Below are 24,915 nucleotides of genomic sequence, written 5' to 3'. Positions count from 1 at the left end.
TGAAAATGTATAACTGCTAATTACGTGTTTTCTGCAGCCAAGGGCATGCCTTGTGTCCAGCTTGAGGAGGTTGGTGGCTACGTTGCATGCCTTTTTACCCAGCACTGAACCTTGAGTTTTAGGGGAAGTTGAATTTCAAACAATGAATTGTTCAGCAGAAGGCCCGTCACCATCCACTATTCTTAATTGGAAAAAAAAAGAAAAAGTGCCTCCTATGTGTAAAGCTTACGACCAGATTTAATCTTTATTTTGTGTCAGGATTCACAGGAGGAAAGAAAACATTTCAGGTCTAGCTGTATGCGTGGGATTTATTTTCTTGTCAGTATATATTTGTAGCTTGTGCTGGTGGGACTGAATATCCAAATTGCTTTCAGAGTCAATGAAAATGGTCTTCCCCGCATGAGGACAATGGTAACCAGTTCCCAGCCGGCATTGCTAGGCACAGACTCTGTGTTTCTAGAAGTAGGAAATGATCTCTCTGTAATGCAGCCACATCGTCTACCAGTTTGTTCACGGCCATTAGCCACAGTTGCATGTCAGGCGGAGTTCAGGACATGGTCTTTGTCCATGAGACATAGTGTGCATCCTCGGACAAGTCTGACACTGGCCAATGTGGGATTCCTCCTGTTTTTGCCCTTTTGGATCTCCTCAGTCAGGTACTTGGAATGAGATTGAGAAAAATGATTCCTTCGAGGTTTAGAAATGTTTTCTTTCTTTTTTTTCCTGAAAAGTACACACCTAATCACGGCTTCCCTGAGCCTAACCTTCAAAAACCGTTTCTTAGCTTTTTGGGTTTTGCCACCTACAGATGATGCTGTTTCTCACTTTGCATGATGAAGCTACTAACTCCAGACATTAAAAACAAAACAAAACAAAACAAAAAACACAACCAAGAACACCAATTGGCCTTAGGGTTTTGGACAGGCTTCGTCAGGGAATGGTGGATATGCTGCATGATGGGACTTTCTGTTTTGGGTGAAGCTTGTTTTTGCATGAATTTTGTGCCCAGTGAGGATTACTGTGCTGTGTGAGTAAAGGATACTCTAGGTCGTTATCTGTAGAAGACATTCTCATTTTCTCTGTTTTTATCTTTCTTCTATTAGCTACGCTCTTGCCAAGGCAGAAAATGAAGTCACATAGAGAGGGCTTTCCAGCCTTCATTAGGATTTCCAGCGTTCTAGCCAGTTCTTTATTTTTACTTTTTAGACTGGTTCTTCAGTTTGAGCAGTGACGCAGAGGGTGACGTGTAAATTTTCTGAACACTAGACATTTCTTTTTTCTTCATATTTCCTGAAAAATGTAGCAACAGGATTTGTGTGTGTTGTTAGAGATGCTCTTGCAGAGTGGCTGAGGAGAGAATGGTGGATTTCAGGCAGAAGTTGCTATTTCCTCTGTAATTACATCACACCTTTCCCCTAAGGACAGTCTATACTTTTTTTAATAGTTAAATTTTTTTTTTTTAAGTAAATTTGAATCACTACATTCCCATGGTGACAGGGTGTACCCTTAAACGTAAGTCTGCTTCCCTCTATCAGTCCCCATCCAAATTTCCCTCTCCACAGGCACCCAGTGGTAACAGTGTTTTTGTATATCCTTCCAGAGAGTTTATGCATAAAGAAGGAATGACACACACATTTGTGTATTTTATACAGAGGAGACCTACCATATGTACTGGTGTGTGCCTTGCTTTGTAAACTTAACAATTATTTTAAAGGTCTTCACAAATCAGTACAAAGAAGGGGGGGGCCTCATTCTTAATTAATTGCTGTATAGTATTTTCATCACGTGGATATATCCACTTCTTTATCAGTGGGCATTTAGGTGTTTCCTAGTTTTTCTTTTATTAGAACAAAGTCCATAGACCGCCCTTGTTTAGACAGAATGTCATACTTTTGCTAGTACATCTGTGTAATAAAAAGGGACTCTGGAGTAGACTCTCTGGTTTGAAGGCTGTGGATTGGTAATTTTGATGGGTATTGCCACACTGTCAAAAGAGATGTACTCAACACTTGGCAAATACCCATACTGGCTCTTCTGTACTTTCTCCACTAGTGCATTTGTTGTTGTTGTTGTTGTTGTTGTTGTTGTGTTTGATGGTCCTATAGGTGAACATTTATTTCTTGGCGTAGATGTATTCTGTGTTTTACTTACTTGGTGACTTCCTTGTGTTTCACCAAGTTTGTAAAAGAGCATCTAGTTAGCAGTATATTTACTTCCCTATTTCCAAAGAGGAGAAGACCAACAAAAGAGAATTCATTTAGGGGCACCTGGGTGGCTCAGTCAGTTAAGCATCCATCCATCCCTACTGTGAGTTTATAAAAATAACTTCTGTTTTTAACTTTTCACAGTTTGGATCTCTGATCGATGTAGAATTGGCTGATGTATATGTTTGCGTGGTTATGATATGTGACTTGGTCATCTCCCAACATGTGTCTAATCTGTCTCCTGTTAAAGTGCCGCCTTAAAAAAAAAAAAAGAAAAAAAAAGTGCCGCCTTGGTCAGGCTCTACAGTCCTATATGTATTTGCTGTTCTCTTTCTTTCTTTCTTTTGTTTTTTTTTGGGGGGGATTTTATTTATTTATTTGACAAAGAGACACAGCTAGAGAGGGAACATAAGCAGGGGGAGTGGGAAGAGGGAGAAGCAGACTTCCTGGCAAGCAGGGAGCCTGATGTGAGGCTCGATCCCAGGACCCCGGGCTCACGACCCAAGCCAAAGGCAGACGCTTAACAGCTAAGCCACTGAGGCGCTTGTTTGCTGTTTTCTGACTCATTGGTCTTTCCACTGAGGCTTCAGTGGCACCATGTGACTTTAATAGTATATTGTTATATCTAAGAGTTCTAGTCCCACTCCTCACCCTATGACTACTTTTTAGAGTTATCCTGACTCTTCTGCCTATTTATTACTACATATAAAATTGAGGATTAACTTGTATAGTTTTATAAAAAAATAAATAAAAATCCAATTGGCATTTTCCTTTGTATCACATTAAATGAGTCAGTTATCCTAGGGAGGGGTGATGTCTTGTATGGCGAGGTTTTCTATCCAGCCACACAGTCCTGTGCCACATTCAGTAATGTAACCTCACATGGTCAGGTTTGTATGCCCTCGTCCCTCACTGGTGTTTTGATGTTTTCTTCATGCATATTTTCCAGTAAGAGGATCTTCCATGCAGATTTCTAGTAAGACTTCTTCCAAGATGTATAGGAAGCAGGTGAATGTGCAGATACAGAGCCTTGGGCAAGCCTGGGGCTCTGAGGCATGGAGCTTAGTTGAATGGGAAGTGTAGTGATTTGCGATAGGGAACTAGGTAGTGTGGCCCCTCATACTCAAGCACCTTTGGTCATGTAGGCCCTGAGGTTTCATCCATTGACTGGTTTTAGACCTGGCCTTGTTCAGCGTTTCCTTTGTTCTTCACTCCAGGTCGTTTGTGTTAACTGCCCTCCCCCTGATTGCCAGTGATTAATAGCAAGTGCCATCTATTGAGTGGATACCATGTGCCTAGTTATGTCGGGGGTAGGTATGTAGGTAGTCATACACACACACACACACACACACACACACACAGTTAACTATGCTATGAAGTCTTCTCTCCATTTTACAGATGAGAAAATGGCGACCCTCGCAATGAAGGTCATGCAGATAGTATCGTATCAGAGGGTAGAATTTGAACCCAAGTCTTTCTGACACTAAGGCCTGCGCTTTTCTTATTCTTGCTGCAGAGGAATGTTCCAGAAGTTTTAGGTTCTTGAAACAGATGAAGGTTGACAGTCATATTTTTTAATTTTAATATCTAAGCACTAAGTAAGTACTTTTTTAGGTAGAGAAATGGAAACACATCATGAGGACATAAATTTTGAATCAGAAGCTAATTTGGGTTTGGGATCTAGGTCTTTTGGCTCATCTAGCATTTTATTCTCCAGGCAGAGGCTGTGTTTGATTTATTCATGTGTTTTGCCTAGCAGCTACTTTTGAGCTTTACACATATATGCCATCTAATGACATTTTAAAAATTATAAATGAATTAATTTTCATTTAATTTTTGAGGGAGGGGGGAAGGAGCAGAGGGAGAGGGACAAACTAACTCTGAACAGAGCGCGGAGCCCGATGCAGAGCTTGATCCCACCACCCAGAGATCATGACCTGAGCCAACATCAAGAATTGGCCACTCGGGACGCCTGGGTGCCTCAGTCGGTAAAGCGTCTACAGTCAGCTCATGTCATAATACAGCGTTTTGGGATCAAGTCCCACATGGGTTCCTTGCTCAGTGAGGAGTCTACTTCTCTCCCCTGCTTCTCTCTGACAAATGAATAAAATCTTAAAAAAAAAAAAAAAATCACCGCTCAACCAACTGAGTCACCCAGGTTCCCCTAAATGAATTCTCTTTTCCCAGTCTTATCCTCTTTGGAAATATGAAAAGTAAATATATTGCTAAATACGTGCTCTCTTACTGTTTTCTCTCCTGTTATGTTTTCATGCTACTCTCAAGTTCACAGAAACTTTAGCAGAAGATTTTGTCACATACTCTGAAGTATATTCTAGGCAGGGAGGATTGTGATACATTGGGAAATCTAAGCTCACTTTGTCAGAAAAAGACTTCCCGTGGGACTGTGTTTTGTGAATGAAAGAGCAGGTGTGAAAGGACAACCCTCTACTGGACTCGGGTCTGTGCTGTCGCTTCACGCCAGTTGCTTCCCTGGCAGCCAGGTAGAGCTGTGAGTGACAGTGCACTTGGCATGTTGTCCTGGGACAGTGGGACAGTCACCATGGGTCCCTGTAGACAGGGCCTTCCATTTGCCATAGTTAGAAACTGGCCTCTTTCCCCCCGCTCCCTGGCTTCATTTCTTTTTCTTTAGTTTGCCTGAGCCCTTCTTCCAGCAGCTGGGAATGTCAGTTTATGGTAGGAAGTTCTCTTGGCATGAAACTCGAAGTAATTTATAAACCTCAGATCCTAACAGTTTTATAAATAAAATATGCTCAGCAGATGAAAAAACCATTTGTAATCTTAAAACTTGCTACAATTTTACAACTGGAGAAGTATCTATTTGGTAATATCTTTTTTTTGCTGCTTTCTTCCCATCTACCTGCTCATTCTCTGGCTTTTTAAAAAAATAGCTATAATTAGAGAAATTTAATGGGAAATTCTATATGTCATACAACTAAAAATTGCTACCATTTTTTGATGTTCAGCACTGTCTTAAACTCTTTCAAACCTCAAAGAATCCAGGGCTACCATTTGCCTTATTGGAACCAGTGCATGTAAATATTCTTTGAAATGAGTCCAGCAAGTGTTAATTTTTCTACTTTAAGATGAGGTTCTTCCCCTTAACACTCCTTTACCAGTCACTTTTATCCCGAGGTGACAATAGCATTGGGAGATTCAGAAACCAGATGATAAACAGTGTAGCTTCTGAATTTTGATGTAGAAATATTTTCTTCTTTAAAAGTGGACAGGTGTGCCTGCCTAGCTCAGTTTGGTAGACCATGAAACTCTTGATCTGGGGGTTCTAAGTTTGAGCCCCATGTTGGGTGTAGAGATTACTAAAAAATAAACCTTAAAAAATAGGTCTGCCTGGGTGTCTCAGTTGGTTAAGTGTCTGCCTTCAGCTCAGTTCATGATCCTGGAGTCCCAGGATCAAACCCCACATCCGTCTCTCCCTGCTCTGCAGGGAATCTCTATGCTTCTCCCTCTGCCCTTCACCCAACTTGTGCTCACTCTAGCTCGCTCGCTCTCTCTCTCTCTCAAATAAAATTTTAAGAAAATCTTAAAAAGGAGTAAGATAAAATATGAAGTAGACAATAAAGAGGTCTACCCTTTATCCTATTTCTCTTATTTCCCTTACCTGCCCCCCCCTCGCTTTTTTAAAAGATTTTATTTATTTGACACTGAGAGACCACAAGCAGGGAGAGCAGCAGGCAAGGCAGAAGGAGAAGCAGACTCCCTGCTGAGCAAGGAGACCTGTGAGGGGCTCCATCCCAGGACCCCGGGATCATGACCAGAGCTGAAGGTAGACAATTAACTGACTGAGCCACCAGGAGCCCCCGCCCTTACCTCTTACTTTAACCTAAGATGTTGAAGCAGGTTATCTCAGCTATGAGCAAATTGAAATTGTTAGTTTTTAAACTGATTAGCAGTGATGGCAATTTGTTTAAGTTTAGACAGAAATATAATTGTCATACAGACGTTGCCTATTACTCTGTAAATAGTGAACACTCAACATGATTAGGACTTTTTAGTATTTAGTTCATTCATTCATTCAACGTACACCAGGTAACATTATTCCCCCATTCTAAAGATAGGTTAATCACACATTCTCTACTCATCAAGGATTCTAGAGTGGGGAGATAAACACACAAACAGATAATTTACTCTAGTGAGAGAAGTTCTTTAATACGAGCTACAAGTTTTTAGAGCAAAGGTGAGTAAAGTATTCTAGGGCACAGACTGTGTAAAGGCATAGTGAAGTACAAGTGCATGGAATGTTTGAGAAGTAGCAAACATTTTGGAGTGGCTGGGATATAAGTCAAGTAGGGAAGCAGGGAGATCTGTGAAATAGTTTGAGATGAAATTGAGAGGAGGAATATAAGCTCTTGACAGGTCTGGGAGCCCATGTGTTGCCTCCATAAGTGGAGGATCTTCAACTTTATGGTGGAAGAGATGGTGGGGGGAGCGGGTGGGTTTGCCTTTTGTAGTTGGATGATTCTCTTTTCTTTTTCATGGAGATCACCGGAGAGTCAGTATGATGCTAAAAGAACAAAGGGTTAGAATTTCCAGGTCCTACTTCTTGGAGGACTTTTCATCTATAAACATTTTAGTGCTTTACGGTGTCAAATGACAGAAAATACATTTTAGTAAGGAGTTTGATGTCCTTTATTTAAAGGAAAACAGTCCATGGATTGGGGAAGTACAGTGCCTAAGAAGCGGAGGTACACTCTGCCCGAGGGATTTGGGGCTAGAGCACGTTTTCTAGAGCATTACAAGTGGCACTGCATAGTAGCATGACTAGGAGGGTGGAGACCTCCTTACAAGGCTAGCGGTAGGTTCTGTTCTCTAAAGCTGAGTTGGAGGGATGTGATTGATATATGTTGGGTTTCCTTGGCAGTGAGGCGTTTCCCAGAGGTGCAGACTAAGATTTTTAGACTTCAGAGTCAGGCCTCCATTTTGTGGGTCCCCAGTCTGTGATTTAGCTTTATAAGTAGTCACTCACATAAGTTAGATGGCTCGCTTCAGTTGTTGTTGTTGTTTTTTTTTATGATTTTATTTATTTGGGAGAGAGAGAATGAGAGAGCGCACAAGAGGTGGAGGGTCAGAGGGAGAAGCAGATTCCCTGCTGAGCAGGGAGCCTGATGCCGGACTTGACCCCAGGACCCTGACATCATGACCTGAGCCAAAGGCAGTCACCTAACCAACTAAGCCACCAGGGCACCCCTCACTTCAGTTTTTGATACTGTTTACTTCCCTGTCTTTGAAACTTAATTAGGGAGAATTGCAGTTTCCTTGAGTTTAACATGTACTAAAAAATGTATCTGAAATTCAGTAGAATATGGCTTTGAAATGTTACTGCATATAATTATGTGCATAAAAACACAAACATCATTTCCTCCCAGGTAAGAAACTTAGATTGCAACTTCATACCCTTCGGGTTCTATTAGTAAAGAATGTTTTCAGTCATTGTAATCAGTAGAATCATCGACTGTCGTTGTAATGATAATTTATTAGAAATTGTTTCATGGAGACAATAACAGGGAACAGTTGGTCAATTTGGAAAGTAGCTTAGTTGCCTTGGTAACGGATAGGAAAGATGCAGAGAAACCAGTTGTGGAACGTATCAAAACCAAGGCCCTGAACAGGTTGAGTACTAGCTCAAGGCACAGGCAAAAACCAAAACATCTGCCAGTGCATCTGCTGGGGTCAGAGACCTGCCAATTGTGCCAACATGCCTGGAGCCTACACATGGTGTTATATGGCCTGATGAACGAGCCTCAGAAGCCACCAGCTGACCAGACACATGGGAATCTCTGTACTTTGCTTAGACTCGGAATGGAATGTAAAAGTTTTTAACCCAAAAAACCTCCCAAAATGGAACGTCTCTAGATGAGTTTAATGATGGGAACGGTAAGGTCAAATGATAAAGTCCATATAAAAGGAATCCATTCATCCTTCCACTGAGAGAACTTAACGTGTATGCAACTGCTGGGCCACCCCCATTGCTTTCTAGTAGCTCTCAGGAAAGGCACCATAAGTAAAAGATTATGGTGTAGTTGCCAAATCCTAAGATGGAGTAGAGCAAGTATGATATAAAAACATCAGGGAGTCAGTTTGGGGGTGAAGGTCTGGGAGATTTCACAGAGGTGACATCGAAGTGAGTTCTGTAAGAATAGGAGTAGAACCTAGCGGAAAGGAATTCCAGTGGCAGCTGAGTCTAGAATTGAAAGCTTCTGATTCCTAAGCACATTTATTTTTGCCTGACATACTCAGCCTTTTTAAGGCTTCATGTAAGTTCCTCATCCACCAACTTAATAGAATATCACCGTGGCTGGGGAGGTTTGAGTTCTTGCTACAGCTGTGCCCTGTGGGTGAACGTGAACTCAGGAGTGAAACTATGTCTATAATTCTGAACTGGATCAGAGCACTGACAGAGCCATCCTCAGATTTTACTAATTCTTCTTTACTAGGCTTCCCATCTTTGTGATCCAGGTAGCATTCACCTCGTTCGAGAATCATAAAACCCATTCATTCTTATTCTTTGTCATTTCTTCGTTGGTATGCATTGGTATAAGCCACTCTGTCCCCTTCCCCATCTTTGGCTCTCTCCTTGTTCTTACTGAAGCAGGACCCGCCTGCCTGTTTAGAAGCCCCATGAAGGGAAGCTCACGGTGTTGAGGCACTATACAAAAACATAACATAAAATTAAGTTCTCTTGAGAATGGAAACTCAGAACCCAAGATTGCTAAGGAAGAAGTTACTCACATCTTCCTCATTCTTTGCAGAATTAAAGCAAGACCATGATGAAGGTATAGACACCAAAACTAAATGCAGTGCTGCTTTTTCTCCTTTATTTCAGGCTTGCTTTGCCCACAAAACACATACGTGTATACACAAGGATATTAATTTGGAAGTTTTTGAATTGATCACAGAAAAGTAAATTACGAGTATTGTAAATTAAAGCCTGTAGTACTTGTCTTTACTGAACAAAAAAGAAGCAATGAAAAGGGGATACATCCAGTGTGACCAAGGTGAAGTTCTGCCTAGCAGTGTCGAAGACTGGTGGTCCAAAACCAGGCATCTTCCATGTGGCTTTTCCATTAATTCACCATGTGATCTCAGACAAACCACTGTTGTTTCCTTCTCTAGCTCCTGTCGCTCTTCTGTAAAACGAGCAGGTGAAGTTAGGGGAGTTGGAGCGTTCTGATTCTGTCCTGAAGCACATAGTTCATTGTCCTTGCACTACTGTTTTTATGAAATGATCCTTATCCATTTAAGAAACAAAACAAAGGAGCAAACAGAAGAAAAAGAGAGACAAACCAAGAAACAAGACTCTTAACTACAGAGAGCAAGCGGCCAGAAGGGAGGGTGGGGGGGGAAGCAGGTGACTGGCATTAAGGAGGGCACTTGTGATGAACATCGGGCAATTCAAACAAAACCTTAAAAAATAATAATAAAAATGTAAAGATAGAATAAAATGATCCTTGTCCTCAGAGATTGGGAAAATAGAATATTATTTTCTTTAGGCAGTTCGTACGAATTTGAGAACTAACAAGCTTTTCTTTTTCTCCTATCTGTTAATTATTGAAATTGGGGATTTGTATGGCGTTTCTTGGTGGTGGTGGTTTATTTTTGCCTGCCTTTGTCAGAGGGGACCTCATGCAGTAGTTCTCCAGTGTAAGGGTTTACACTTGATCATTTCACATCAAACTCCCGGCTGGAAGTGGTAAAACTACTTTGTACCTCAATACATTTTCTTAGTGTTTTGTTGCGTTTTTGTTTTATTTGTTTTTTAAGCTAGCATCAGTGGGCACATGCTCTGTGTTAAATGTTTTTTATGTTCCATTACTTCACCCCTGCACAAGGGTTGGGTTCTGTGGGCATCTCCATACCATACCTTATGTTCTCCTGTTGTACTCAGACCCTGTGGTGACACCAGGCTTGTTTTGTGTAGGCTGGAGCATCTAGCTGACGTGGTGTCTTGGGCACTCCCTGTACTCTGGGCTTCCTGTCTGGGCTTATACCACTTGGGCACTGATATTGCCCCTTCACCTCTCTGACTCTCGAGCCTTATAAACTCTGAGGCCTCTGCTTGGTGCCAATAGCCAGATGCCACATCTTTGTCTTCTTTCAGGCTGCCACATTTCTGATAAGCAGTAAGAGCTACGGTCCAGAATATGTGCTCCCTTGTGACCGGCCAGCTTCATTCTCCAGGTTCCTGCTCCTGGTCTTTGGCTGACTTGCAGTTTGCTATTTATAGATAGAGTCACTGAGACAAGCTATGTGGGATTTGACAGTACCAGGGACTGGCAACTCTCGTTATTGCCTGAGCTATGTTTGTTTGTTCTGTTTGTTGTTGGTGCCAGTGGGAGGGTTTGGAGTATCTGCCTAGAATTAAAAATCACTGTACTCTAAGGAACAAGTGTCCATGCTTGTTCTTCATCCGGGTTCTCTCTGCCCCTCCAGAATATGGCAGCCAACTCAGACTGCTGAGTTGCCTTGTCAGACATGCTGCTACGGCCCCCATCATGCCTCTTCCAACAGGCAGCTCCCTTGCATGGGGAGGGATGGGGTCTTCTGAACATACTGGCCACAGGAGCCCCAAGTTAAATCCCTCTGAGTGGGACATAGCAACAGACCTGCGATTCCTTGATGCATATTTCAGCCTTCTCATGAGATGTAAGAGTGTTAAAATGGAGAGACCAGAAGCCACCTTTAAGATTCCCCGCATTTTATGGATGAAGAAACTGAAGCTAGGAACAGTTAAGTGCAGTGCTCAGAATCCTAACTGTTAGTGGCACAGAGAGATTTTAAAACCTGATCTTCTGGGGTGCGTGGGTGGCTCAGTGGGTTAAGCCGCTGCCTTCGGCTCAGGTCATGATCTCAGGGTCCTGGGATAGAGTCCCGCATCGGGCTCTCTGCTCAGCAGGGAGCCTGCTTCCTCCTCTCTCTCTCTCTCTCTCTCTCTCTGCCTACTTGTAATCTCTCTCTGTCAAATAAATAAATAAAATCTTAAAAAAAAAAAACCTGATCTTCTGACTCCAGGTTAATATTTTTCTCCCACAAACCAAAGATAGAAGATGTCAGTGAATTGAGACTGCGCATGCGTGTTAGGGGCAGGGAGTGACTAGTTTCTGAGTGGATGGGGCTGTTGAGGCATACCTGTTGTCTAAGGTATTTTCTAAAATTTGCCTCTGGCTTGTTTGGACAGCATTGCAACAACAGCCTCCCGCCAGACTTTCTTAACTTTTATCATATATGTACTTAATTATATATATCATATGTGTATATATATATAAGAAAGCTAGGATTCAGCTGTGTTTCATTACCAAGCTTTTCTGTACCTGAGGCTCTCATCTTTCTTTTTCCCTGGTTACTTAGTAGAATCATAATCCTTCGGCATCCCCTTCATTTCATTATGCATCTTCACTTTCCCTTTCCTTGGTGGGAGCTTTGCGGTAGAGTAAGATGACCTTGGTTCCTTGTCAGTGAACCTTTGTTCACTGGCTTTCACGTGTTTTGCTACTAAACTGCTTAAGGTCAAGAAGAACGAGAGGCTCAGTTTATGTTCAGGGCAGAGGTTAAATGGAAATGCACTTTTTTTTTTTTTTTTTTTTTTTTTTTTTTTGGTTGGGGGGGAGGATTTCAGCACCACCACTCCTGATCATGAACATAGCCCAGTGTTAGGTACCGTAGAAGGCATATACAGTTGGTTCCTGCACTGTAGGTGGGGACTCGAGAGAAGCTGTGTGAGCAGTATGAGTAGTAGAGAATGGGTGCTTGGAGAAAGGGGTTCCAGTTAAGGAAACTTTCCTGGACTGCGCTTTGGTTATCTTGTTACATTTTATAGGTCAAAGAGAACAATCTTTTTGTTGTTGTTGTTTTGTTTTTTTGTTTTAAAGATTTTATTTATTGATTTGACAGATAGATTGCAAGTAGGCAGAGAGGTAGGCAAAGAGAGAGAGAGGAAGGGAAGCAGGCTCCCTGCAGAGCAGAGAGCCCGATGTGGGGCTCGATCCCAGGACCCCAGGATCATGACCTGAGCTGAAGGCAGAGGCTTTAACCCACTGAGCCACCCAGGTGCCCCCAAAGAGAAAAATCTTAACTTGCCCCCCCCCTTTTTTTCTAAAATCGCTATTGTAAAATGATAATCAGATCAGTGCAGTTGATGGCAGATGGCTTTAAAACAGTCCAGCCTGACTTTTCTTTGTCTTGGAACAAGGCATCTCATGTATTTTTGATAGAATATTTCATAGTATCCTATGTTAGCCCATGATGGTGGCTTACAGGGGAAGCAACAAAAATCAGCTATGTTCAAGGTAGAATATGGCCTGTCCTTTAAGTGTAACTTTCTTTTTCAAGCATTTTCTTTTATGGATTCTTTAGTCCGGAATGTACAGTTTATAAACTCAAAGAAAGGCCAGCACAGCAAAGGACCGTGCTAGATTAAATTGGGACCCTGGACCCTGTCACAGATTGCCAGAGTCCCTGTGCTGTAGAGGTCAGAGGAAAATCCACTGGCCCTGTGTTTTCACATAGCAACTGAGCAGTCAGCTAGCTGGAAAAAGCAGGGCTGGTGTAGGAGGGAGGGACCCTGCTTTTCCAAGGAACTGGGGGGAGCAGGGTCAGGAGTCAAAGTGCAAGGAGTTGGGGGGTATGTTGTCACATAAGTGTCTTTTACTGGGATATACATCTCCAAAGCCCTGATTGTTGAAATCCGGGAAGGAGTCCTTTATTAAACTCTGTCACAGTGCAGAGCTACAGATGAAGCTCTCCCTGGGCTTTGGGGACTCCACTTGTCAATTTTCAAGTGAATTTGATAAGTTGCTATGACAGCAAACCCACCTGTGCTCTGAGAAATGAACACCTCCAATTTTGATACTACATTAAGGTCTTTTTTAAGTGAAATTCTGAGCCATTTTCTGAAATCATTGTTCTCGAGGTTATGACTGGGGACTGGCAAATGAGTCTTGCCTATTTTTAAAACGATTTTTTGAGTGGGTGAATGGGAAAGTGTGGGCTTAGTGTCAGATAAGTGAACGTGTGGGCATGCATGTATCTGTATCAGTGAAAGCCGGAGTAATTACTACCCTCAGTACCCAGATTGGCACCATACCGTGTTGTAAATTGCAGATCTAAACAGAGTGCTAGCTAACAGGAAATTACACTTTCAGTTTGGCTGTGGCATTTGATTGTGCAGAAAGTAGCAGGTTCTTTCCTTTCTCTTTCTTTCTCGTTCTTTCTTTCACACTAGTAAATACATTTAGCACCCAGCTGCTGGAGGAGAGGGAAGCATTGGGGGAAAGATAGGTTTTGTCATGAATACTGGGGACTTGGTGTGATGTCACTGCCAGCTCTGTGTGATCGTAGGTGGTGTTAGAGCTCCAGGAGCGAGGGGGGAGAGCAGTCGAAGAGACGATGTCGCTCTCAGACGAGCAGCCTGCCTCTCGCACTGCCGCTTACGGCCAGCTCTGTAAGGGCAAGCCTGCAGAGTGCCAAATGGACCCCCCAAAAGAAATCAGCCAAGCTGGATTTGAATGGCAGAGGACAGAGGGCAAACTGAATGAAATCGGACTGAATGTCAGCATGGACGGGCAGCTGAAAGACGGGCTTGTGAAAAATGCCAGCTTCCTGGAGCAGAATAAGCTCTGCTTCTTTGAGGGGAAGCTAGACAAAGAGCTCAGCATTGAAGTGCCGGACAAGGAGTATCAGGCAGCCTCGGGTCACCTTGAGAGCAGGTATGTGATTTCAGAAACCTGCCATTCCTCGGAGGGGAACTCGGTCCACCAGAAGACAGCTGAGTTCCATGTGGGACCCGGAGAGGGTCCAGACAAGAACAAAGCCTATACAGTTCAGGGGATGGTGGCAGGGAAGAATGGGCCAGAGACCAAGAGCCAGCCAGATGTGGGTTTCCCTGGGGCTGCTGACATCCCCACCCAGTATGTTAAAGAGCAAGAAACCAGTGTTTGGAACCCCAACTTCCATGCAGTGGCTCAGGGCTCGAGGGATGCAACTCTAGGAAAGAATGGCATCACTACTGGCTGCCGGGCGACAGGGGTGGCGAAGGATAAGTCTGGGCCACCTGAATGTGAATCCTCCCCATCTGTGGCTATAGCATGCCCAGCCCCCACAGCTGAGCCTTCGGCCACTGCCATTCCACCGATCACTATGGTAGAGTTCCCCCAGGAGTGTGTAAATGTCAGCTCTCATGACCGAGACCATGAGAAGGAGCTGGAGCGATTGAGTTCTCCTGAGGAGGGGTCTTTGCTCGACCAAGTACCCCAGCAGAAGAAAGCAATGCGCCGGGCCCTGTCGGAATGTTCTCACCTCTCGGTTCCCCCAGCTGTCAACCTTGGAGAGAAGTATCCTGAACTCCCTGGCCGAGAAGAGCTTTCTTCTGGCCTGCCGCCTCTTACCAGTAGCCTCGTGCCAAGTCCTGCGCCCAGGAGAGTGGGGGCTCCTGCCGTCAGGCGCTCCATGACGGTGGCTGAGGAACAGACAGCTAACTACGGACTGATCCCCGGGGAACTGCCCATCCCGTCTCCTGAAGAGATGCCTCTTTTCATCTGTGAGGAGCCTGTGGCCAGGAAGAGAGAAGAACTGACCCCCTTTTGCAACAGCAGCAGCGGCAGCTCTGGGAAGAAGGAACTGGGCCCCGCTGGGTTGTGTCTGCATGGAACGCTGGAGCAGATTCCTGAAGTAAGCAGCAAGGAGAAAGGACCAGAAGATGTTAGCGAAACAAGAACAGATTTGTGCCCCCAGGTCTGCCAAGGAGGTGAGAAACAGCCAGGACAGACGGCTCTGGCGGAGAAGAAAGAAATCGAGGTCACTGCAACCCAGAGCACTCCATCGTTCCTGTGTGAGGAGACCCCACGTGATGGTATGTTTCTAAATTTTGCCTCCATGGGGAGCAAGCAGACAGCAAGGAAGAAACCAAAGTGACAGATTACCGGCAGGAGCGCTAGGCAGCTTGTTACCGCTGGAGTCTGTGTGCTGGGGAGGCTGAATTCCTCCCGTTGGAAGGTTGTAGGGAGTGAGGCGAGAAAGTGAACGAAGTAAATCTAGCTAAATCAGCCGGAGTGTCGGCTGGCATGACGGATCGTGGGGCTGGGGGAGGTGGCCGACGGGGCCGGAGGGTGGTGGACAGAAGAAATAGGACCCCTTGCTCGACCTCCGTGTCACCCTGCCCACCCCATCCCCCATCCTCCCACCCCTCAGCTCCCTGTTGGTTTGAACCAGATGATTCCTGAGCCCTAAATCATCCAGTCACAACTGATTGATTTCCTTGCTTGAAAATCTGCCACTGTGTGGATTCACAATGGGCGTATCAGCTCTAGCCTCCTCTCATTAAGTAGCAGAGCCTGGGTGCGAGCTTTCTTTTCCATTTCGCTTGTGAGAACATTTTACTTTTGTTCAAGTGGAAAAAGAGCCTTTTAAAGCTGGCTATTTAATATTCTTTTCCAGTTCTTCATGTGCCCCAATCTTGCTTCTGGTCTTCTCTTTCTGTATGTGTGTGGGGAGAATTTTGGGGGAGAAGGGAAAGGAGAGAGAACTAACGGTCCCAGTCTTTGTGGCTGCCTTCTGGGTCTTTCCCTGGCTCTGCTCTTCCCCGTCCACCACCTCCCCCGCCCCCCCCCCCCAGCTTATTGTTGGTGGTCTACAAAAGCTTGTTTTCCTCTGAGTCTAGTTTGAGCACAAAGGGCTGTGATTCACAAGCTGCTTAATGGGGATTTAAACCCCGTGTGTTGTCTGTCAAAAATAGCCTCTTTGCCTAATATTTATTTCTCTTAGTACATTTTCATGAAGTTTTTTACTCATTTTTCTCTTAAAATTAGAAGTGGTGTTTTCTAGGGGAAGGGGAAGTGGAAAAGATTTTTTTTTTTTTGTAATGGAGATGGGCAAAGAAGCTGCGTATCTCCTCTGTGACTTACGACTCCAAGATGACAAGAACTCAGGTACTCTGTGCTGTTGCTTACCTCTAGCTGGGGTGGAACTGCAAGCCCCTTGTGGATACGATTGTGTCATCTTCTTGTTGATGTGCTACAGTCGATCCGGTTCCATGCCATAGACCTTCTAGGGGGTAATGAGAGCGGAGTTTCATTTATTTCAAAAACAAGTTCATCCTGGTTCACACTAACAGAAGTTCATGGTGGTAGAAAAAAAATTCAAGTGACTTGCAAACCTCACTGACCTACCTACCTAATAAAATATTTAAGTGCCAACTCTTAAGTGCAAAACACCATGTAGGTAAAACTAGATAAAGATTCATTTACTTCCTGTGCCTCCAATCTGCCAGTTTCTATCTAGGCACTGGATATTATCGTTAGATTGTCAGGCAAGCTATGATCTAATTGGGGTGGGGAAAGGGACTATGAGAGAGGGATGAATCATGACAATTACCTGGACGAGGTGGTTTTGAAGCCTTGAATGTAACATTGCAAGGGAAAGTCTTCCAGGCAAAGGAACTCATATAAACAAAGGTGTGAAGCCTAGACAGCTCACATTAGGTAAAAGAACAATGACCAGTATTCATGGGGCACCCTTGTAAGGATTATTTAATTTCAAAGAACGGAAACACACTCAGAGGAACTCAAATTTATAAAAAGGTGTTCATTGATAGGGAGTCTTAGGGAAGCCAATTGCAGGAAGTGTGGCCGGGCTGCAGCCATTGTGTGCCTCTCAGGACATCTGCTTCACCTTAAACATGTGTTCCATTCTCTTCCCTTCTGGGAACTGTTTTTTATTCTGCCATCTCTTCCATTTTGCTGCTTTAGTGACTGGTCTGCACAGGGCATTGGGTTGCCATGGTTTGGGCTCTGTGCCCCACTTCATGCTACCTTACATCCCTTCTGTCTGTTTACCTCATTCATCTGGGGCTTCTTGGGAGAAGAGTGTGGGTTGAACAGACATGTCCTAGTCATCTGTACATACATGGCCGGAAATAACGGGAGGTCAAATCTAGGAAGTTGGTTGGAACCCAAGCTTCAGATGCCCCCCTAAGATGCTTTTTAAAAAGGGTGGCTACCTGTAACAACTAAGTGGCCCAGAGTCGGCTTTAGGATGACTCCCCTGTTCTCAGTGGATAAGATGAGCTGGGGGACAGATGACTGAAGGCAGAAATTCTTGTGATAGCAGCTTGATTCATGTAGGAGTAGCCGGTGAAATCAGCTAATCAACTCGACTTGAAAACTGGATGTGGAGGGTAACAGAGAGAAAAGTCAAAGTGGTGCTCTGACACTGAGCCTGGATTTCCCAGCAGACATACATACTGGAAAAATCCAGCTGAAGGGAGAAGGTCTGTGGATCAGTTATGACTTCTGTTTTGAGCATTCTTTTTTGAAACCACAGAGACATTGATGGGGGTTGTGGTGGGAAGCACCGTCTGGGTGGGACGTAGCAGTTTCTGCTTACATGTATGTCACATGTTCTTCACTGGGTGACCAGTACTTATGATACAGATTGAGATGTTAACATGCTTATATCATGGGCAATGCAACTTTGTGTCGCATTGTTTACCGAAAAATCCTGTGCCTCTTGAAAAATGTTCATAGTGGTCTGAGGCTAATGACAGTAAGTCCCGCATTTGGTAAGATAATCTTTTGGCTTGCTCTAGGGGAAAAAAGACATTAGCAACCTTGTGTGGTTTTAAAACTTTTTTTCTTCTTCATATTTTTTTTTTAAAGATTTTATTTATTTGAGAAAAGGAGCGTGAGCTGGGGTGAAGGGAGAGGGACACGCAGACTCCCCATTGAGTGGGGAGCCCAGTGTGGGGCTGGGTCCCAGGACCCTGAGATCATGACCTGAGCCAAAGTTAGACACTTAACAGACTGAGCCACCCAGCTGCCCCCATATTTTTAAAACAAAGCAAATTCAGTTTTGACCAAAAATACATAGAGTCTCAAACATTAAAAAGTACAGAATGCTATACATTAGGAGAACTCCTACCAAGAGAAGACCACTTGATTCAATTTTTTTTTTCTCCTCTCCTCTGAGTACAGCTAAATATTCTGAAAAGAATTCAGCAGACAATTATAAAAGGAATCTGAAAGGTGCAGATGAGAGGGTAGACTGAGGAAGGACCGTGTGGAGTGAGTTCCCTGGGTTTTGTTTCTCATCTCCCATGTACCCAGGTCTGGGCCCTGGGGAGTACCTACAACCCAGAAGTGCCAACAAGCATAGGTGCTTTCCCCCTCCAAAAAAAAGGAAGAAGAAAGAGAAGAGAAGGAAAAAAAGAAAGAACTAAAAGCCGACTTTTTCTTGCCAAAAGACCAGGAAAGAGGAAGCCCTGTTCCTGCCCATAATCAGCAAATAGCAGTGGGCTCAGTGCTGCTGAACATGGGGCTCATGAGGGCCTACCTGTTGCCCATTCTACACCTGACAGTATTACAATACGACCTATGCCTCGTCCTCCACCAGGTGACTGTGTCAGTGACACGCACAGGCCTGGTATCATCTGGCTTTCTGTCGGGGAGCAGAAGGGGGAGGAGATTACCTCCTACAAGCTTCTCTCCAGCAGCAAAAGGCCAGGTAAGTGCTTCTTGCTTCCAGCAGTTCCTGCAGAGATCAAACAGAAAGTCTGCCAGCACCAGGCAGCCAGAGAACAAGTCAAGAGAAACTGTATTCTATGGGTCCAGCATCACTCAGCCCCCACCTAGTGAAACCCCCTGGCCCAGGGAAGTGCCTTCAAGCCCTTGTTAGAAGTACCATCAGAGACTGAGTGACAGTCTCTTGCAGCCAGAAGAACACAGCAGGCCAGAATTGCATTACAAGGGCTCTGGAAACTAAATTGTCATTGAAACTACAGCCAGAACATGCACCCTAAATCTAAACAATGATTAACTGCTAACATACGAAATTAGGACTTTTAAAGCAGCCATTATAAAATTGTTTCAGTAAGCAATGATGAATTATCTTGAAACAAATGGAGAACTTTTAGAAAGTATCAGCAAAGAAATAGAAGTTACAAAAAAACACAAAATGGAAATTATGGATAGGAAAAATACAATAATCAAATGATAAGGGCACCTGGGTGGCTCATTGTGTCAAGCCTCTGCCTTCAGCTCAGGTCATGATCTCAAGGTCCTGGGATCAAGCCCCATGTCGGGCTCTCTGCTCAGCGGGCACCCTGCTTCCTCCTTTCACTCTCTCTGCCTGCCTCTCTGTCTACTTGTGATCTCTGTCAAATAAATAAATAATCTTTTTTAAAAAATTATAAAATGTGTCTGATGGGCTCAGTAGTACACTGGAAATGTCAGAGAACAGAATCAGTGAACTTGAACACAAATCAATAGAATCTGTTCTGGCTGAACAACAGAGAGAAAATAGACTGAAAAAATACTACAGCTCCTCAGAGACTTTGGGGACAGTAACACAAAATCTAACATTCATATCATTAGAATCCCAGGAGATGAGAAAGAATGTGAGGCTGGACAGCTAGTGGAAGAACTAATGACTGAAAACTTCCCAAATTTGTCAGAACACCTAAAGCTGCAGATTCAAGAAACTGAATGAACCTCCAAGAGAAAAACTCAAGGAAGTCTCTGCCAAGACACATGATAATTAAATTCTGCAAACTAAGAAAAAAATCTTAAAAACAACCAGAGAAAAATTATGCATTAGCTGCTGGAAATAGCAGTTCAGATGACAGCGTGATTCTTACCAGAAACCTTGGAGGCCAGGAGGAAGTGGCACATTTTTCAAGTGCTAAAGGCAAAGAACAGTCACCTGCAAGTTTTATATCTGGGAAAACTATCCTTCAGGAATGAAGGGAAAGTAACTACATTCTTAGAGGAGAACTAAGGGCATTGTTGCTAGCAGATCTGCCTTCGAGAAAGGCTAAAGGAAACTCTCCAAAAAGATAAGATAGCATAACAGGAGGAGGCTTGGAATTTCAGAAATGAAGGAACAGTGAGACCAACGGAATGGGTAAAAATGGAGGTAAATATAAATGGACTGTCTTCATGAATTCTAAAAATCATATTTGATGAACAAAACAAAAATTACAGTACCATCTGATGTGCTCAGTGTATGAAAAGGAAATACTCAAGATATGTTTAAAAGCAGGGAGAACAAAAGATCCTAAATGGAAGTAAGCAAAACCATACACTCAAACGCAAATAGAATAGGATTTTGCAAAAATGTTCAAGTATCATTTTTTCCCCTCAAGTAGCCCACAAGAAGGCAAGAGAAGTAGAGGGAACAAATTAAAAAATAAGAAACAGACCCATCCTCCATGCCCACCGTGCTCCAGTTTCTGCTTGGATTTAGCCGTGGTGAGAACATCCCTGGCTCAGAACCGTGGCATACCGGACCTGGCTACAAAACTTGAAGAAACTAACAAGGACTTGGATGCCAGGAAGAAGCCCCCTAGTTGATGGAGAGGACTCCAGTGCTACTTCGGGGTCTTCCTATTCTGCTGTTCTTGAGGGCCTCCTTATCTGAACCACTACTTTGAAATTCCAGCCTCTGAACTTTTCCTTTCCACGAGATCCCGCCTTGTCCCGCCTTGCCAGAGAACACAAATGGGGCCACAAAGTTAAGAAGTACGCTTTTCTAACGTCCTCACGTCTTCCCTGCCTCCTCCCCGCCACTTGAGATGCCGAAGAATTATAGATCCGTGAATGTGACCTTTAATTAGTGGTCTCTTCCTTCATTCTTTGGGATTTCTACTACCTTTTTCCTGAAGAAAAATTGATGAGTTTTATGTAGCTGCTGAGATTAAACAAGGCTGGTTACAGAATGTAGCAATTATAATGGATGTTTAAACATTTGGTACTAAGTTCTGCTGTTTTGAAGTAATTAAAATTAAAGTCCAGAGGGGGGGAAAAAACAAGTAATAAAATGTCAGTGTAAGCCTTAGCCTGTCTGTAATTACTTTAAATGCAAGTAGACTAAACACTACAATTAAAAGACAGAGATTGGAAGAACAGATTATTTTTAAATGACCTGAGTACATCTTCTCTACAAGAAATGCATGTCAATCGTAGAGACTATAAGTAGGTTGAAAGTAAAAGGTGGAGAAAGATATATCCTGTTAATGTTAATTTTTTTAAGTGGCTATATTAATATCAGACAAAGAAATACCAGACTTCAGAGCAAAGAATAAAGAATCAGTGCATCAAGAAGACAGAGCAATTCTGAATGTATATGCATCAAAAGCAGAGCTGCAAAATATGGGAAACAAAATGGTAAAGCTGAAAGGAGAAACAGATCTATAATTATGGTTCAGGAGTTCTCCATCCCACTCCAAGCAATTGACCGAGCTATTGGACAGAATATTAGCAAAGATAAAGAATAACAATAATAGCATCTAGTTGGCGTTTACAGAAATTCCAACCAAAAACAGCAGAATGAAAGCTCCCATGGAACATTTGCCAAGTCATAACATTTACTGAGTCAAAAATGAATTTCAGTACACCTAAAAGATTAAAATCAGGGGCACCTGGGTGGCTCAGTCAGTTAAGCATCTGTCTTCAGTTCAGATCATGGTCCTGGGGTTCTGGACAAGGAGTCTGCTTCTCACTCTCTCTCTCCATCCCTCCCCTAGCTTGTGCTCTCTCTCTCTCTCTCTCAAATAAATAAAATCTTCAAAAATTAATTAATTAATTAGTTAATTTTAAAAGATTAAAATTATACAGAGTATGTTACCTGGCCATATGGAATCAAATTAGAAACCAGTAGTAGAAAGACCACAGGAAAATCTCTGATCATTTGGAAATTAAGAGTACACTTCTTAATAATCCATGGGTCAGAGAGGAAATTATCCCAGGAAAATTTAAAAATAAAATGAGGGGGTCTGGCTGGCTCAGTCAGTGGAGTGTATAACTTTTGATCTCAGGGTTGTAAATTCAAGCATCACGTTGGGTGTGGAGATTACTTAACTTGATTTTAAAATCTTTAAAAATAATGAACTTCATGATCACAGGGAGCTGATGGAAGTGTTGAGTTACTGTGTTGTACACCTACAAACAGTATTACACTGTATGTTAACTAACTGGAATTAAAATCAAAACTTAAAGTAAATTTTAAATGAACTGAATAAAAACAAAAATACATCATCAAAATTTGTAGAATGCAGCCATAGCAGTGCTGAGAGGGGAACTTACGGCCCCAGGTGCTTAGAAAAGAGAAAAGATCTCAAATCAGTAGTCTAAGTTGCTACTCAAGAAACTAGAAAAAGAACAAAATAAATCTGAAGCAAGCAGCCATCAGTGCAATTGTAGACAAGAAAATAACAAAGGAAATGTATTAAATCAAAAGCTGGTTCTTAAAAAATACCGATACAGCTGGTAAACCTTGAACAAAATTGACGAAGCTAAAAAGAGAGAAGACACGAACCACTAACAACAAGAATAGATAGGGGATATTACTACAGCTATTCAGAGGATAAAAGTGAACACTAGGAGCACCTTTACACCCCCAGATTCAATAACTTAGAAGAAATTTCTTGAAAAGCACAGATTACCAAAACTCAACCAAGGTAAAATAGATAACCTGAATAATCATTAGTAAAATTAGATTTTTTATTTAAAAAATTTCCTGAGGGATTCACTGTAGGGGTTTACCTTATATTTAAAGAAGAATTAATACCAGTTTTACACATTCTCTTCCCGAAAATATAAGAGGCAGGAATACTTCTGAGTCATATTATGAGGTCTGTATAAAACCAGACAAAGACAGCACAGACTATTGTCTCCCATGAACTTAGATACCAAATATTAACATCATACCCAGCAATATATAAAAATTGCAAACAACAGCCTGGTAGAGTTTATTCCAGATATGTATGGCTGGCTCAGTCATCAAAAACGAAATCAATGTAAGTAAATCCATATCAGCAGTCTAAAATTTCATAAGCATAGAAATGCAGTCAACAAAACCCCAACACCCATTTATGATAAAACACTCATCAAAGATTAGAGGGAGAATGTTCTTAACTTGATCAACTTCCTTATCTACAAAAAAACCTCCTATACCCTCACTCTTCACAGTGAAATACTGAGTGCTTTCCCCATGACACTGGGAAAGAGGCAAGGATGCCTGCTCTCACCATTCCTGCTTACTGGAATTCTGGAAGTTCTGATTAGTGCAACAAAGTAAAAGGGAATAAAAGGGCGTTTAGATTAGGCAGGAAGAAATAAAGATGGCTCTCTTTGCAGATGACACGATTGTCTGTATAGAAAATTCCAAGGAATCTACGAAAAAAAACTCCTAGAACTACTAAGTGTCACAGGCTGGAATTCACTGCATTTCCATGTACTAACCGTGACACCATCTTCATAAAAATCCTGTGCAGTGTTTGGAGCTGTGCTAGGTGGATAGAGAGTGAAACTGTGGTGGAGATGTACCACGCAGTATGGTCAGTAATAAAGGGGAACGAACCGCTGATCCATGGAGCAACCCCGATGCCTCTCAGAAGCATTATGCTGGGTGAGAAGAAGCCAGACACAGAAGGGAACATACAGTGTGATTTCATTTATGTAATATTCTTGAGATAATGTTCTAGAGATGGAGAGCAGATTAGTGGTTGCCAGAGATTTAAGGATTAGAAAAGGAGGGGAGGGGATGGCTCTAAAAGGGTGACATGAGGGAGCCCTGTGCTATGGCACACGCATCTGTCCTGATTGTTAGGAGTGGTTATGTAAAACTGCACGTGCTGAAATTGCATGGCACTCTGTGTGTGCGTGTGCACATCTCACGAATGAGTGCACGTGGAACTGAACACATGCGAGTAAGCTCTGCGGATTGTACTGATCCATGTCCTGGTTTTAATAGCGTGCTGTACTTCCGCAGGAGATGGTGGTGGGGGAGGCGAGGTCAGGTGTGCACACATTAAGTTCCTTCCAAAGGCCCTTTTAAAATGCACGCAGAAGCTTATTGGCATTAGAAATGTATCTTGCCCCTCCATCCCTTCTCTAGACAAACTTATTTCTTACTAGTTTTGTATTACCTTACTATTCTGCACCTTACTGTTTTTCTTCTCTTAATAGAGATGGTTCCATATTAGCCAGGCTTGATTTTTTCAGATGCAGAGATTGCATTGGTATTTCTGCCATGGTGCTGAAATCATGTTTCTTTCTTTCTTTCTTTCTTTCTTTCTTTCTTTCTTTCTTTCTTTCTTTCTTTAAGATTTTATTTATTTGACAGAGTGAGATCACAAATAGGTTGAGAGGCAGGCAGACGGGGGAGCGGAGCAGGTTCCCTGCTGAGCAGAGTGCCCAGCGTGGGAGCGAATCCCAGGACCCTGGGATCATGACCTGAGCCGAAGGCAAAGGCTTAACCCACCAAGGCATTCAGGCACCCCTGAAATCACGTTTCTGTGAACAGACTTCTAGGGTGTTTTCGTTCTGTCCTATTAGGAATGTGTTCTGATGAAGACCTTGACACATTTGCTGTTTTGCTCGTGTGTGAATACACCTCTAAAATAAATGTCTGGGGGCTTCTGGGTGGCTCAGTCATTAAAAGTGTCTGCCTTCAGCTCAGGTCATAATCCCAGGGTCGAGCCCTGCATGGGGCTCCCTGCTCAGCAGGAAGCCTGCTTCTCCCTCTCCCACTCAACCCTGCTTGTGCTCCCTCTCTCGCTATGTCTCTCTCTGTCAGATAAATAAATAAAATCTTAACAAGTAAGTAAGTATTTGAAATACATTTCTGGAAATTGGATATGTGGATTAGAATTTAGCTACACTTAGTCTTCAAAGACACCGCTAGATTG

The 24,915-nt window shown here is 43.0% G+C and overlaps 1 protein-coding gene and 1 pseudogene across 15 annotated transcripts in view; both read left to right on the top strand.

Annotated features, from left to right (window-relative positions):
• Positions 1-24,915, top strand: part of MAP4 (microtubule associated protein 4) — a 193,445-nt gene that overhangs the window by 146,731 nt on the left and 21,799 nt on the right. The window lies entirely within an intron of this gene.
• On the top strand, positions 15,094-23,015 carry LOC131823880 (short transmembrane mitochondrial protein 1-like; annotated as a pseudogene).

The sequence above is a fragment of the Mustela lutreola genome, chromosome 2 (assembly GCF_030435805.1).
Source record: "Mustela lutreola isolate mMusLut2 chromosome 2, mMusLut2.pri, whole genome shotgun sequence".
NCBI lineage: Eukaryota > Metazoa > Chordata > Mammalia > Carnivora > Mustelidae > Mustela > Mustela lutreola.
This window is presented reverse-complemented; position numbering and strand designations above follow the sequence as displayed.